This window comes from Cherax quadricarinatus, chromosome 40, assembly GCF_038502225.1.
Source record: "Cherax quadricarinatus isolate ZL_2023a chromosome 40, ASM3850222v1, whole genome shotgun sequence".
NCBI classification, from domain to species: domain Eukaryota; kingdom Metazoa; phylum Arthropoda; class Malacostraca; order Decapoda; family Parastacidae; genus Cherax; species Cherax quadricarinatus.
In genome coordinates this window covers 26,596,683-26,611,545 of record NC_091331.1, presented here as the reverse complement: position 1 = coordinate 26,611,545, position 14,863 = coordinate 26,596,683, and the positions used below count along the sequence as shown (strand labels likewise).

The 14,863-nt window shown below is 40.9% G+C and overlaps 1 protein-coding gene and 1 long non-coding RNA gene across 3 annotated transcripts in view; one reads left to right on the top strand and one right to left on the bottom strand.

Annotated features, from left to right (window-relative positions):
• The window catches only part of LOC138853806 (uncharacterized), a 73,262-nt gene extending 63,845 nt beyond the window's left edge, over nt 1-9,417 (bottom strand). The window contains exon 1 of the long non-coding RNA XR_011392974.1: nt 9,008-9,417. This is a non-coding gene — a long non-coding RNA (uncharacterized lncRNA). The remainder of the gene's footprint in view (nt 1-9,007) is intronic.
• LOC128687317 (golgin subfamily A member 4-like) overlaps nt 1-14,863 on the top strand; it is a 177,275-nt gene that overhangs the window by 64,111 nt on the left and 98,301 nt on the right. The gene's annotated exons all lie outside the window — the stretch shown is intronic.

Here is a 14,863-nt window from a genome sequence, read left to right as displayed (position 1 = left end):
CTTTTATGAGGATAGTGAGGCTCAGGTTAGGGTGTGTAGAAGAGAGTGAGAATACTTCCCGGTAAAAGTAGGTCTTAGACAGGGATGTGTAATGTCACCATGGTTGTTTAATATATTTATAGATGGGGTTGTAAAAGAAGTAAATGCTAGGGTGTTCAGGAGAGGGGTGGGATTAAATTATGGGGAATCAAATTCAAAATGGGAATTGACACAGTTACTTTTTGCTGATGATACTGTGCTTATGGGAGATTCTAAAGAAAAATTGCAAAGGTTAGTGGATGAGTTTGAGAATGTGTGTAAAGGTAGAAAGTTGAAAGTGAACATAGAAAAGAGTAAGGTGATGAGGGTATCAAATGATTTAGATAAAGAAAAATTGGATATCAAATTGGGGAGGAGGAGTATGGAAGAAGTGAATGTTTTCAGATACTTGGGAGTTGACGTGTCAGCGGATGGATTTATGAAGGATGAGGTTAATCATAGAATTGATGAGGGAAAAAAGGTGAGTGGTGCGTTGAGGTATATGTGGAGTCAAAAAACGTTATCTAAGGAGGCAAAGAAGGGAATGTATGAAAGTATAGTAGTACCAACACTCTTATATGGGTGTGAAGCTTGGGTGGTAAATGCAGCAGCGAGGAGACGGTTGGAGGCAGTGGAGATGTCCTGTCTAAGGGCAATGTGTGGTGTAAATATTATGCAGAAAATTCGGAGTGTGGAAATTAGAAGGTGTGGAGTTAATAAAAGCATTAGTCAGAGGGCAGAAGAGGGGTTGTTGAGGTGGTTTGGTCATTTAGAGAGAATGGATCAAAGTAGAATGACATGGAAAGCATATAAATCTATAAGGGAAGGAAGGAGGGGTAGGGGTCGTCCTCGAAAGGGTTGGAAAGAGGGGGTAAAGGAGGTTTTGTGGGCGAGGGGCTTGGATTTCCAGCAAGCGTGCATGAGCATGTTAGATAGGAGTGAATGGAGACGAATGATACTTGGGACCTGACGATCTGTTGGAGTGTGAGCAGGGTAATATTTAGTGAAGGGATTCAGGGAAACCGGTTATTTTCATATAGTCAGACTTGAGTCCTGGAAATGGGAAGTACAATGCCTGCACTTTAAAGGAGGGGTTTGGGATATTGGCAGTATGGAGGGATATGTTGTGTATCTTTATACGTATATGCTTCTAAACTGTTGTATTCTGAGCACCTCTGCAAAAGCAGTGATAATGTGTGAGTGTTGTGAAAGTGTTGAATGATGATGAATGTACAGTGGACCCCCGCTTAACGATCACCTCCAAATGCGACCAATTATGTAAGTGTATTTATGTAAGTGCGTTTGTACGTGTATGTTTGGGGGTCTGAAATGGACTAATCTACTTCACAATATTCCTTATGGGAAAAAATTCGGTCAGTACTGGCACCTGAACATACTACTGGAATGAAAAAAGTTCGTTAACCGGGGGTCCACTGTATTTTCTTTTTGGGGATTTTCTTATTTTTGGGTCACTCTGCCTCGGTGGGAGACGGCCGACTTGTTGGAAATATATATATATATATATATATATATATATATAATATATATATATATATATATATATATATATATATATATATATATATATATATATATATATATATATATATATATATATATATATATATATATATATATATATATCACATACATACATACAGTAAGGCCCCGCTTTACGGCGTTTCGCCTTACGGCATTCCGCTAATATGGCGATGTCAAATTATGACCACAATTTGCTATACAGCAAGCAGTCTTTCAAATACGACATTTTCCTCAAAATTATATATGAAACCCATTACATAGCATATAAACATGATACATACACTCACAGAATAAAAATTGATGTAAATATGAGATTTGTTTACAAAGCAGCTGTGTAGGTAGTGTCGGAAGAATTACGTTTTCTCTAGTCAAACACTGGGGGATAACTGTAGAAAAATATTCTTTTCGTATGCCTTTATATATAGCAATTCTCGACCCTTGTGGGTTTAGTGCTTTTTATTATAATAATAATATCTATTATTATTATTATTAATAATAATAATAATATTATTATTATTAATATTATCATCTTCATTCACTCTAAAAATGGTGTGTTGCTGTTTGTTTATTCTGAACTAACTTGTACACAATGTAAGAGTATTTGTATTGTGAGGTAATTATTATAATAAAAAATATTGAGGTAAATGTTTCACAAACTCTTACAAACTTAGGTGAATGAACTAAAAGTAGACACACATTAATACCCATTTATTTTGCCTGGTTAAGTGATCATCCACTACCTGTTCAGTTTGTGTTCTTTCATTCTCTCAACTCTATCTCGTTCGCTCTCTCTCATTTACTCTTTCGTTAACTAGTTGGTTCTTATTGATGATGGCATCTAAGGTTAGCTGTAATAAAAAGAGAAGTCGTAAGCCTCTTACTTTAAGTGCCAAGTTAGAAGATGATGGTGTGCCATTCTGATTTTATTCAATAAACACCCTGCCACTCACCTCTCACACATTAATATTAATATTTTAAGGTAAGTAATAAGTGTACTCTGTGTGTATCTTAACTTTTATTGTGTTTTTAATGCCTATTTCTATTGCTGACCTAATATAAGTTAGTGTAAACTTGTTGTCTGGCATTTATTGCATATTTTGTGTGCTCTGATAATAATACTTGTGTACCTGTGTGGTAGCCGGGTGGAGGGACAACATTACGTTTTCTCTGCTCAGCCATCAGAGAAAACGTGTATGAATCTGCGTTTGGCCCAGCCACTCCCTCACTCCGCTTTTGTTTACAATTTTCGGCATGAATTATTCATTAATTGTACCTTCGTTTATGGTGGCATCTAAAGGTAGTTGTTAGAAACGATTAAATTCAGTGAACACTGTATGTCGATATTAATAATATGGCTCTTGGCCACAGTGTAGGTAGCCGGTAGGTGTAGCCCAGGCGGGCTACACCTACCGGCTACCTACACTGACTTTCTACAAATAAATACTACTCACCTCTATTCCTATATTAAGACTACACATATTTTAAGGTAAATAATGAGTGTACTGTATGTGTATTTTACCTCTCTGGAATGTTTTAAATATCGTATATTAAGTATGAGATGGGGAGCCAGGGCTACCTACACCTAGGCTACCTGCCCCTGACCTACAAATAAGTACTACTCACCTCTCTCCCTACATTAAGATTACAAATACTTTAAGATAAGTAATGAATTTACTGTGAATGTATTTTACTTTGTGTGTTTTTAATGCCTAGTTCTATTACTTACCTAATATAATTTAGTGTAAGCTTGTTGTCTGGCATTTATATGCATTTATAAATGCAAAAAAAATGGCGTTCTGCCTTCTGGCGATATCTGCTTTCCGGCGACAGCCTGGAACCTAACCCGCCGTATAAGTGGGGCCCTACTGTGTATATATACAGTGGACCCCCGCATAACGATCACCTCCCAATGCGACCAATTATGTAAGTGTATTTATGTAAGTGCGTTTGTACATGTATGTTTGGGGGTCTGAAATGGACTAATCTACTTCACAATATTCCTTATGGGAAGAAATTCGGTCAGTACTGGCACCTGAACATACTTCTGGAATGAAAAATTATCATTAACTGGGGGTCATATATATATATATATATATATATATATATATATATATATATATATATATATATATTATATATATATATATATATATATATATATTATATATATATATATATATATATATATATATATATATATATATATATATATATATATATGTGTGTGTGTGTGTGTGTGTGTGTGTGTAATTTTTTTTTTTTTTTTCAACAAGTCGGCCGTCTCCCACCGAGGCAGGGTGACCCAAAAAAGAAAGAAAATCCCCAAAAAGAAAATACTTTCATCATCATTCAACACTTTCACCACACTCACACATTATCACTGCTTTTGCAGAGGTGCTCAGGATACAACAGTTTAGAGGCAGCTGGGCCCGACGACATTCATATTCGTATGCTACAACATTTACATCATTCAGCCCTTGCAGTCCTATTACGCCTTTACAATCTTATTTGATCACAAGGAGTTCTTCCACAGCTGTGGAAATCCGCCATTGTTCTCCCTTTCCGCAAACCGGGCACTACGGGACATGAAACCTCCCACTATCGTCCCATTGCTCTTACCAGTGCAGTTTGCAAAGTGATGGAACGCCTAGTAAATAGACGTTTAGTGTGGTATTTAGAGACACACAACAGTCTCTCCACTCGTCAATATGGGTTTCGTAAGGGACGTTCTACCATAGACCCCTTACTACGCTTGGATACGTATGTTCGTAATGCCTTTGCGAATAACCACTCAGTTATTGCCATATTTTTTGACCTTGAGAAGGCATATGACACAACTTGGAGGTATAATATTTTAGCCCAAGCCCACTACTTAGGCCTTCGAGGCAATCTACCATCCTTCCTTAAGAACTTTTTAACTGACAGGCATTTCCGTGTTTGGGTTAATAATGTGCTCTCCCCGGACTTTATCCAAGCTGAAGGTGTCCCCCAGGGATGTGTTCTGAGCACAACACTTTTTCTCCTTTGGTCTCTAGTCTTCCATCAAATATTTGGTCATCACTCTATGTTGATGACTTCGCTATTGCCTGTGCAGGCGCTGACTGTCACCTCATTACAGTTTCTCTCCAGTATGCAGTCGACCGTGTTTCCAATTGGGCCACCACACGTGGGTTTAAATTTTCCAGCACTAAAACCCACCAAATTACTTTCAGTAGACGCCCTGTCATCTCCGATCATCCTTTGTACCTCTATGGCTCCCGTATCCCTGAACGTGATACAGTCAAGTTTCTGGGCCTCCTCTTTGATTGTAGGTTATCCTGGAAACCTCACATTACCTCTCTGAAGACAACTTATCACAGCCGGCTGAACCTTCTTAAAACCCTTGCTCATCTTTCATGGGGAGCTGATCGTCGAACCCTCCTTTGCCTACATTTCACCCTTATTTTATCGAAACTTGATTATGGTGACCAGATCTATTCAGCGGCATCTCCTGCTACTCTCTCTAGCCTTAACCCCATTCGTCACCAAGGATTACGTTTATGCCTTGGTGCTTTTTGCTCTTCCCCTGTCGAGAGAGACTATGCAGAAGCAAACTTTCCATCCTTATCTGATCGCCGTGATGCCCATTCCCTTCGCTACTATGTATGCTCTCATGATATCCGCAATCCTTCCATTTATAGAATGGTCACTGATATTAGTAGACATTATTTGTTCGCCGCCCTTGTTTACTCCGTACCTTCTCTCTTCGCCTTCATTCACTCTTGTCTTCTCTTCAATTACCACCTTTCTATGTACATGTAGCATCTCACTTTTCCCTACCCCCCTGGGAAGTTCCAGCTGTTCAAGTCTGTTCTTCCTCCCTTGCTCGAAAGCCCAACTGTCTACGGTCGCTTCCCGCTCTCTTTTTCTTGACCACTTTCACTCACTCATGCCATTGCTGTGTACACAGATGGCTCTAAGTCTTCTGACGGCATAGGATTCGCAGCAGTTTCCGGACAGCGCCGTACAAGGGCATTTACTGTCTTCGGCTAGTATTTTTACTGCTGAATTGTATGCCATCCTTACAGCACTTATCCGTATTGCATCTATGCCTGTGTCATCATTTGTGGTTGTCTGTCTCCCTTAGTGCTTTACAGGCTATACAGAAATTTGATACACCTCAGCCCTTAGTCCTCCGTATCCAACTTTGGCTATGCTGCATCTTTACCAAGCATAAAGATATTGTTTTTTGTTGGGTCCCTGGTCGTGTTGACATACAGGGCAATGAACAGGCAGACACTGCTGCACGGTCAGCAGTACATGACCTACCAATTTCACATAGAGGTATTCCATTTACGGACTATTTTGCTGCAATATCTTCCCACCTTCACACCCGTTGGCAACAACGTTGGTCTACTATGCTCGGCAACAAACTTCAATCTATTATACCGAGTATAGGTTACTGGCCGTCTTCTTATCACCAGTGTCGAGGTTGGGAGACTACTCTCTCCCGTCTTCGCATTGGCCATACTCGTCTTACTCATGGATATCTCATGGAGAGGTGCCCTGCTCCTCTCTGTGAGAATTGCCAGGCTCCATTATCAGTCAGCCACATTCTGTTGGACTGCCCACTTTATCGTCTTCGCTCCGCTGCTCTCTCTTTACCTTCCCTTCTCGCTGATGGACGCACCTTTCATCCAGACTCTCTCATTGACTTTTTGACAACAACTGACTGACTTCACAAATTCTGATACCTTCAGCCGTTTCTACTTCGATCTCTTTCTGGCCTGCTAGTGTACTCGCAAATAATCTAGTGATACCAGTGAATAGCAGAATACAGTGTTGTAGTAGCAACTAACCAGTATTATAATGGTACTTAGTGGAGTGGAGTGACTTTCATTAGTTTCTTTTTTCTTGAAATACCAGACGTATACTGTGAATTTCATATAACCTGTAGTTACCAGCAGTCGCAATATACACAACGAGAAGCAATTATTACTACAGAAAAAGCGTCCTTCCTCCAAAATTTCCACCAGTCAACTATAGTGATAATATAGCATTTATTGTGGTGGAGACGGAAAAAAAAAACTAGAAAAGCTAGATACAGCGATTGATAAACAAGGGTTGAGGCTTGACCGTTCGTCACTTTAGGAGCTGCCAGAAATCACCGGCTCTTCAACACGCAAGTTATACTTTTGTATCAATCAAATCACATATTACTCGTGTAGATAATTTCAAGTAGATCCTTCATGTGTTAGCCCAAATCACCGACTAGTATGTTTTAACCCTTTGAGGGTCGACAGGCCCTCTCCGAAACTCGTTCTCAGGGTCGGCCAAATTTAAAAAAAAAAAAAATTATTTTTTCTTAAGAAAAAATAGTTTTTTTTTCTAAACATTATAGGATAAACAAAAAAAATTTACCATCAATACTTATGGAGATATGGATGCATGAAGTTTGCAGAAAATGAGCCACGTATGGCAACAGCGGCGACTGCCGCTCACCCGGTAAACTTTGATTTACTTGTATTTGAAGGTTTGTTGTTTTTTTCACTATTTTATTTTTTCACATAACTTATGTGGCCTATGAGACCAAAGTAAGGTGCAATGTACATATATACACTCGTTGTATACAACACAATAAGCACACAAACATAATTATCAATATATTGTTTACAAAACTTGTTTACAAAAACAAACAATACAAAACATTGTTTATTATTATTGTTCTATAATATATATACCAATATACAGTCACTGAACATATTCCTATTAGTTCTGCAGCTTGTGGAACTCTGAAACATGGTGTCATACACAATGGTGTTTTATCTTTCTCCCTCATTCTATCTCTTTCAATCTGTCTCTCTCTTTCTATCTGTCTGTCTATCTCTGTCTCACAGGTACACATAAATACAAGTATACATAGTATAAATTACCTAGGATAACCCAAGAAATCCAGACAAAGTGCTATACTCTGCTTGAAGATGTGAGTAAAAGTGATGACACAGTCTTGTGGCTCTCTGAGACAGAGAGCTAGACGGATAGACAGATAGACATGGAGCTTGACAGACAGACAAATAGACAGACAGAAATGTTAGTGTACCAGTACCAGTGTACTAGTGTTCCACCCTCCTCCTCCTCTTCTTCCTCTTCCCCCTACTCTTCCTCCTCTTCCCCCTACTCTTCCTCATACTCTTCCTCTTCCTCCTCTTCCTCTTCCTCCTACTCTTCCTCTTCCTCCTCCTCCTCTTCCTCCTCCTCCTCTTCTTCCTCCTACTCTTCCTCCTCCTCCTCTTCTTCCTCTTCCTCCTCTTCCCCCTAATCTTCCTCCTACTATTCCTCTTCCTCCTCCTCTTCCTCTTATTCCTCTTCCTCCTACTCTTCCTCCTCCTCCTCTTCCTCCTCCTCCTCCTCCTCTTCCTCCTTCTCCTTCTCCTCCTCGTCCATAGTGTAAATTACAAGGAGTCGGCAGCTGTCAAAGTGACATATTGGCTCATTACTCTTTCCCCCTCCGGCCTGTCAAAACAATGGGGTCGGATGCTGCTTCCCCTCCTCCAATCTATCTAATTATCTTTCTCCCTCATTCTATCTGTCTGTTTATCTCTGTCTCACAGGTACACATAAATACAAGTATACATAGTATAAATTACCTAGGATAACCCAAGAAACCCAGACAAAGTGCTATACTCTGCTTGAAGATGTGAGTAAAAGTGATGACGCAGTCTTGTGGCTCTCTGAGACAGAGAGCTAGATGGATAGACAGGGAGCTTGACAGACAGGCAAATAGACAGACAGAAATGTTAGTATACCAGCAAAAACAAAGGGAGGGCGATGTTCATCTCATCTTTTGGCATCAGCTCTACCCTCATTTACCCTCATCAAACGTCAGCACTTATCAGATGTTATCTCCCCTTATCTTGTTACTGTCATGGGTGAACATTTATTATTACATATTATTATTATTACCTATTATTATTATTATGTATTATTATTATTATGTATTATTATTATTATGTATTATTATTATTATGTATTATTATTATTATGTATTATTATTATTATGTATTATTATTATGTATTATTGTTATCATTACGTATTCTTCTTCCTCCTCCTCCTCCTCCTCCTCCTCCTCCTCCTCCTCCTCCTCCTCTTCCTCCTCCTCCTCCTCCTCCTCCTCCTCCTCCTCCTCCTCCTCTTCTTCCTCCTCCTCTTCTTCTTCCTCCTCCTCCTCCTCCTCTTCCTCCTCCTCCTCCTCCTCCTCTGCCTCCTCCTCCTCTTGCCTCCTCCTCCTCTTGCCTCCTCCTCCTCTGCCTCCTCCTCCTCTGCCTCCTCCTCCTCTTGCCTCCTCCTCCTCTTGCCTCCTCCTCCTCTGCCTCCTCCTCCTCTGCCTCCTCCTCCTCCTCCATTCTTGGAACAAGTTTGAAGAGCTTGTAGTTCATAATCACTATCATTATCATCACCAATGCTCACATCTGAGTCTGGGATTTTGGAAAATAGGAGTTTCCTCTTTGATTCTGGTACAACTGAACGACGGCCCAGCACCAGAGGTGGAAGGCTGTGGGTTGTCTGGGTTTTCCTCACTATTACCCATATTATGGTCATTAGTTTCAGTCAAAACCTCACCAGAACCTTGAAACTCATCTTCACTGTCACTTCCATCTGTATTAGAACTGTCACTGGGGAACAAAAGTGTCCCAATTCGCTGAGGAGTGAGGAACTTCTTACTGCAGGGCACGGTGGAAATTGTGTACTATGATGGCATTCCCACAATGCACCACTGGGTCCCAGATTTTTTTCCTACTGCGCACACCCACCACACAGACCCATTCTCTCACATCTAGGCTTATCAGCCTTTTCCTGCGAGATTTGAGGCCGCTAGAATTTATGCGTACTAGTAAGTCAAAAACCCGTACGCGTAAGAGGTACTAGTACGACCAAAACCCTCAAAGGGTTAAATAAGTGACCCACCGATCAGATCAGATCGACTGGTCCTAACCCTCGACTTGTCCGAACCCTTGATGGTCCGAACCCTTGACTGGTTTCAAACGGATTCGTTGGACAATAAAGCAGACTGTAAACGGATGGGGATGTAGGCGCCCTTATCAGACACAAACAATAAATATAAACCAGGAACGTACACGGTAAGCTCTCCAATTAGTTAGAAATAGAAATACAAATAGCTAGAGCTTCATTTAAGGAGGTTATTAATAGAGTATTCAGGAGGTTACTAGTAGAATTACAGTAAATAAACCACTCGAATCATTATGAAGCTCTGTATAGTCTGCAGTCCATCAAACAAACGGGCTTCCACATGGATAAATTGTCATTTTTGTGGAAATTGGTGTCACGCCCCTTGTGCAGATATCCAAGAACTAGCTACAAGCAGTATTAAAACAGGGAAGTGTTTTTGGGTATGCCCAAATGAGGAAAATCTGTGGACTAAAATCACAAGGGTATTAAAAGAGGATAACATCAAAGCTGCTTTCATAGACAACCTGGAAGATTTCTACAACGGATGGGAACATAAAAAGTCTGGGTTGAATGGTACTGCCCTTGATACTGGCCATGTAGCCAGAAACTGTAAGGCTGGAGGTGATGTCCTGGTAGTCAGTAAATGTGGGGCTGATAGTGCTGTCCTGGGAGACAGTAATGGTGAAGCCGGAGGTGCTGTCCTGGGAGACAGTAATGGTGAAGCTGGAGGTGCTGTCCTGGGAGACAGTAATGGTGAAGCTGGAGGTGCTGTCCTGGGAGACAGTAATGGTGAAGCTGGAGATTTTGTCCAGGTAGTCGGGAATTATACGCAGGAAGGAATACATATAAATGACCTCATAGGGGACAGGAACCGTAGTGGGGAAACAATTGTAGTCAAAGATAAGATAAAACCAATATTGCAAACTAGAAATACCACAGGAAATAGCAAACAAGAGGACTTCACTAGCTATAGTGAGGATATATTATCAAAAACAACTGGTGGGAGCTCAATTGTTGGTGCTAGGGAGGATAGGAATAAGACAGGGAAACATGCACCAACAGGGAATACAGTCACAGAAACCCAAGGCAAACGGAAACCAAGCCTGTGCACATACTATGCACTTGGTATCTGCAGACATGGGAAATCTGGAAAAACAGACGGGACGTGCAACTATGACCACCCTAGAAAATGCCATGCCCATATGACAACAGGAAAATGCAAACTCCCTTCCTGTAAGCTTTTTCACCCTGAAATGTGTACCTCTTCAGTACAGGAAAGACTGTGCTATAACTTAAATTGCCAGGCACACCATCTAAAGGGGACAAAAAGATACAAAACATCCAGGCCATGGGAAAACCTGGGTAGCCACAGCCACTCAAGAGGGAGAGGTTTTTTAGTGCCAGGAAGGAAAAAAAACTGGCAGGAAATGGCAGAAATCGTACACCAAATCCAGTCATTCCTGGAGTGGAACCACAGTCGATGGCCTCCACTCCAAACCAACAGATACAGATACTAATGCCGGAAAAAAAATCCCCCCCCCCCAGTACCAACAATACCACCAGTCCGATGACATTCTTCTTTGCAAATATGCAGGGTCTAAAGCCAGCAACAAACAACAAAATACCTTTCATCCGTGGACTGCTTGCAGAGGCAAAGGCAATGTTCGCGGCTTTCACTGAGACCCACATAAAGGATCACTTGGACAACGAAATATGGATCCCAGGTTACAACCTATACAGATGTGACAGAGTGAACAGGCAAAAGGGGGGGAGGGTTGGCCTGTACATTGCAGAGTCACTTGTTTGCACAGAACTGCTAAGTGCCTCAAATGATGTAGTGGAAGTTTTAGCAGTAAAGGTCGAGAACCAAAACCTAGTCATTGTGGTAGTCTACAAGCCTCCGGATGCAACATCCCAGCAATTCCAGGAACAGCTGTTAAAAATTGACCACTGTCTGGAAAATCTTCCAGCTCCTGCACCCAACATCTTGCTCCTGGGGGATTTCAACTTAAGGCACCTAAAATGGAGGAATATAGCAAATAATATTGTTGCAGTAATAACACCAGGAGGCAGCTCTGATGAAAACTCACTCACACGAGCTTTTAAATCTCTGCACAAAATTCAATTTAAACCAGCAAATAATAGAGCCTACTAGAGTGGAGAATACACTAGACCTCATCTTCACAAACAATGATGATCTGATAAGAAATGTCACCATATCAAAAACAATATACTCAGATCACAACATAATTGAGGTTCAGACATGTATGCGTGGAGCCCCAGACCGGCATAATGAGACTAGTCATGAGGGAGCATTCACCAAATTCAACTTCAACAAAAACATAAGGTGGGACGAAGTAAACCAAGTCCTAACCGATATAAGCTGGGAAGATATACTAAGCAACACAGACCCCAACGTATGCCTAGAACAGATTAACTTGGTGGCACTCGATGTATGCACAAGGCTTATTCCTCTAAGAAAAAGGAGTAGTAGATGTAAAATAGAAAGAGACAGGCGCTCCCTTTACAGGCGACGGAAAAGAATAACAGCGGCTAAAAGAGGTCAATATATCTGAAATGCGTAGGGAGACACTGGTCAGAGAAATAGCAAGCATCGAACTCAAGCTAAAGGAATCTTACAGGAGTCAGGAATCGCGGGAAGAACTAAAAGCCATAAATGAAATCGAAAGAAACCCAAAGTATTTCTTCTCCTATGCCAAATCAAAGTTGAGAACAACATCTAGTATTGGGCCCCTACTTAACCCTTTGAGGGTCGACAGGCCCTCTCCGAAACTCGTTCTCAGGGTCGGCCAAATTTAAAAAAAAAAAAAAAATTATTTTCTCTTATGAAAAGATAGAGAATCTTTTCCCGATCATAAAGACACCAAAAGTTTGAAATTTGATAGAAAACTTACGGAATTATGCTCTCGCAAAATTTAGCGGTCTCGGCGATGTTTACTCATCGGCGATTTTGCTCACTTTGAGCCCCATTTTCGGCCAATTTCACTGTACTAGTCGACAAAAAACATGAATATTTCGCTAGAACTCCATTTTTTCTATCGAATGGGTGCAAGAAACCACTCATTTATGAAATTCAACTATCCAGTACAGTGGTCAGAATTTAGCAATTTTGCCAATTTCACACAAATTTCAAAAGATGCCAATTTCCGAATAGGGTCCAGAATAAACAAGAAAGACATTCCTAGCACTAAAATGACATTTCCTCTAGTCATTAGTAACGTCTCAAGGCCCCTCTTATATTCTTTTGCTTTCCACTTTGAATTTTTATTTTCACAAAAAATATAAGATTTACTGTTATGCAGACTACTGCATTAGTGTAAAAAATGGTATAAATATTATTGGTGCACTTGTGAAAGAATATTAGACTCACCAGTTGACGTGTATTGCACGCTTGGCACGATTTGTGTACTTTTGAAGTTTGGTAAAAATCGAACATTTCTGCTACTTTGAGCTCAATTTCAAGGCACTTTTCATTGTAAAACCAGTCAAAATCATCTCAATTTCTGTAATATGTCTTCCATTCTATAAAATGAGACCAAGAAAACTAGAATACAACAATAAATACCATACGAAAATACACTGCAAAGTCGCTGATTTATTAAAAAAAAATGGTCAAAGTTTTTTTTTTCTCATTATGCACTGTGTGCTGCAGGATTTTTTTTAGACTGTGCACACTGACCACATAGACCCATTCTTTCATATGAAGGCCTACCACCTTTCTCCCACTAGATTTGAGGCCGCTAGAATTTATGAGTACTAGTACGTCAAAAACCCCTACGCGTAAGACGTACTAGTACGACGAAAACCCTGAAAGGGTTAAACAAGATGGGTCCTACACAGATGACAGGAAGGAAATGAGTGAGCTACTCAAGTCCCAATATGACTCAGTTTTTAGCAAGCCGCTAACCAGACTGAGAGTCGAAGATCAAAATGAATTTTTTATGAGAGAGCCACAAAATTTGGTTAACACAAGCCTATCCGATGTTATCCTGACGCCAAATGACTTTGAACAAGCGATAAATGACATGCCCATGCACTCTGCCCCAGGGCCAGACTCGTGGAACTCCGTGTTCATCAAGAACTGAAAGAAGCCCCTATCACGAGCCTTTTCCATCCTATGGAGAGGGAGCATGGACATGGGGGTCGTCCCACAGGTACTAAAAACAACAGACATAGCCCCACTCCACAAAGAGGGCAGTAGAGCAACAGCAAAGAACTACAGATCGATAGCACTAACATCCCATATCATAAAAATCTTTGAAAGGGTCCTAAGAAGCAAGATCACCACCCATCTAGAAACCCATCAGTTACACAACCCAGGGCAACATGGGTTTAGAACAGGTCGCTCCTGTCTGTCTCAACTATTGGATCACTACGACAAGGTCCTAAATGCACTAGAAGATAAAAAGAATGCAGATGTAATATATACAGACTTTGCAAAAGCCTTCGACAAGTGTGACCATGGCGTAATAGCACACAAAATGCGTGCTAAAGGAATAACAGGAAAAGTCGGTCGATGGATCTATAATTTCCTCACTAACAGAACACAGAGAGTAGTCGTCAACAGAGTAAAGTCCGAGGCAGCTACGCTGAAAAGCTCTGTTCCACAAGGCACAGCACTCGCTCCCATCTTGTTCCTCATCCTCATATCCGACATAGACAAGGATGTCAGCCACAGCACCGTGTCTTCCTTTGCAGATGACACCCGAATCTGCATGACAAGTGTCTTCCATTGCAGACACTGCAAGGCTCCAGGCGGACATCAACCGAATCTTTCAGTGGGCTGCAGAAAACAATATGAAGTTCAACGATGAGAAATTTCAATTACTCAGATATGGTAAACACGAGGAAATTAAATCTTCATCAGAGTACAAAACAAATTCTGGCCACAAAATAGAGCGAAACACCAACGTCAAAGACCTGGGAGTGATCATGTCAGAGGATCTCACCTTCAAGGACCATAACATTGTATCAATCGCATCTGCTAGAAAAATGACAGGATGGATAATGAGAACCTTCAAAACTAGGGAGGCCAAGCCCATGATGACACTCTTCAGGTCACTTGTTCTATCTAGGCTGGAATATTGCTGCACACTAACAGCACCTTTCAAGGCAGGTGAAATTGCTGACCTAGAAAATGTACAGAGAACCTTCACGGCGCGCATAACGGAGATAAAACCCCTCAATTACTGGGAACGCTTGAGGTTCCTGAACCTGTATTCCCTGGAACGCAGGCGAGAGAGATACATGATTATATACACCTATCGTATGAGGCGACTAAAATGCCGGGAGCAATGGGCTAGTAACCCCTTCTCCTGTAGACATTTACTTAAA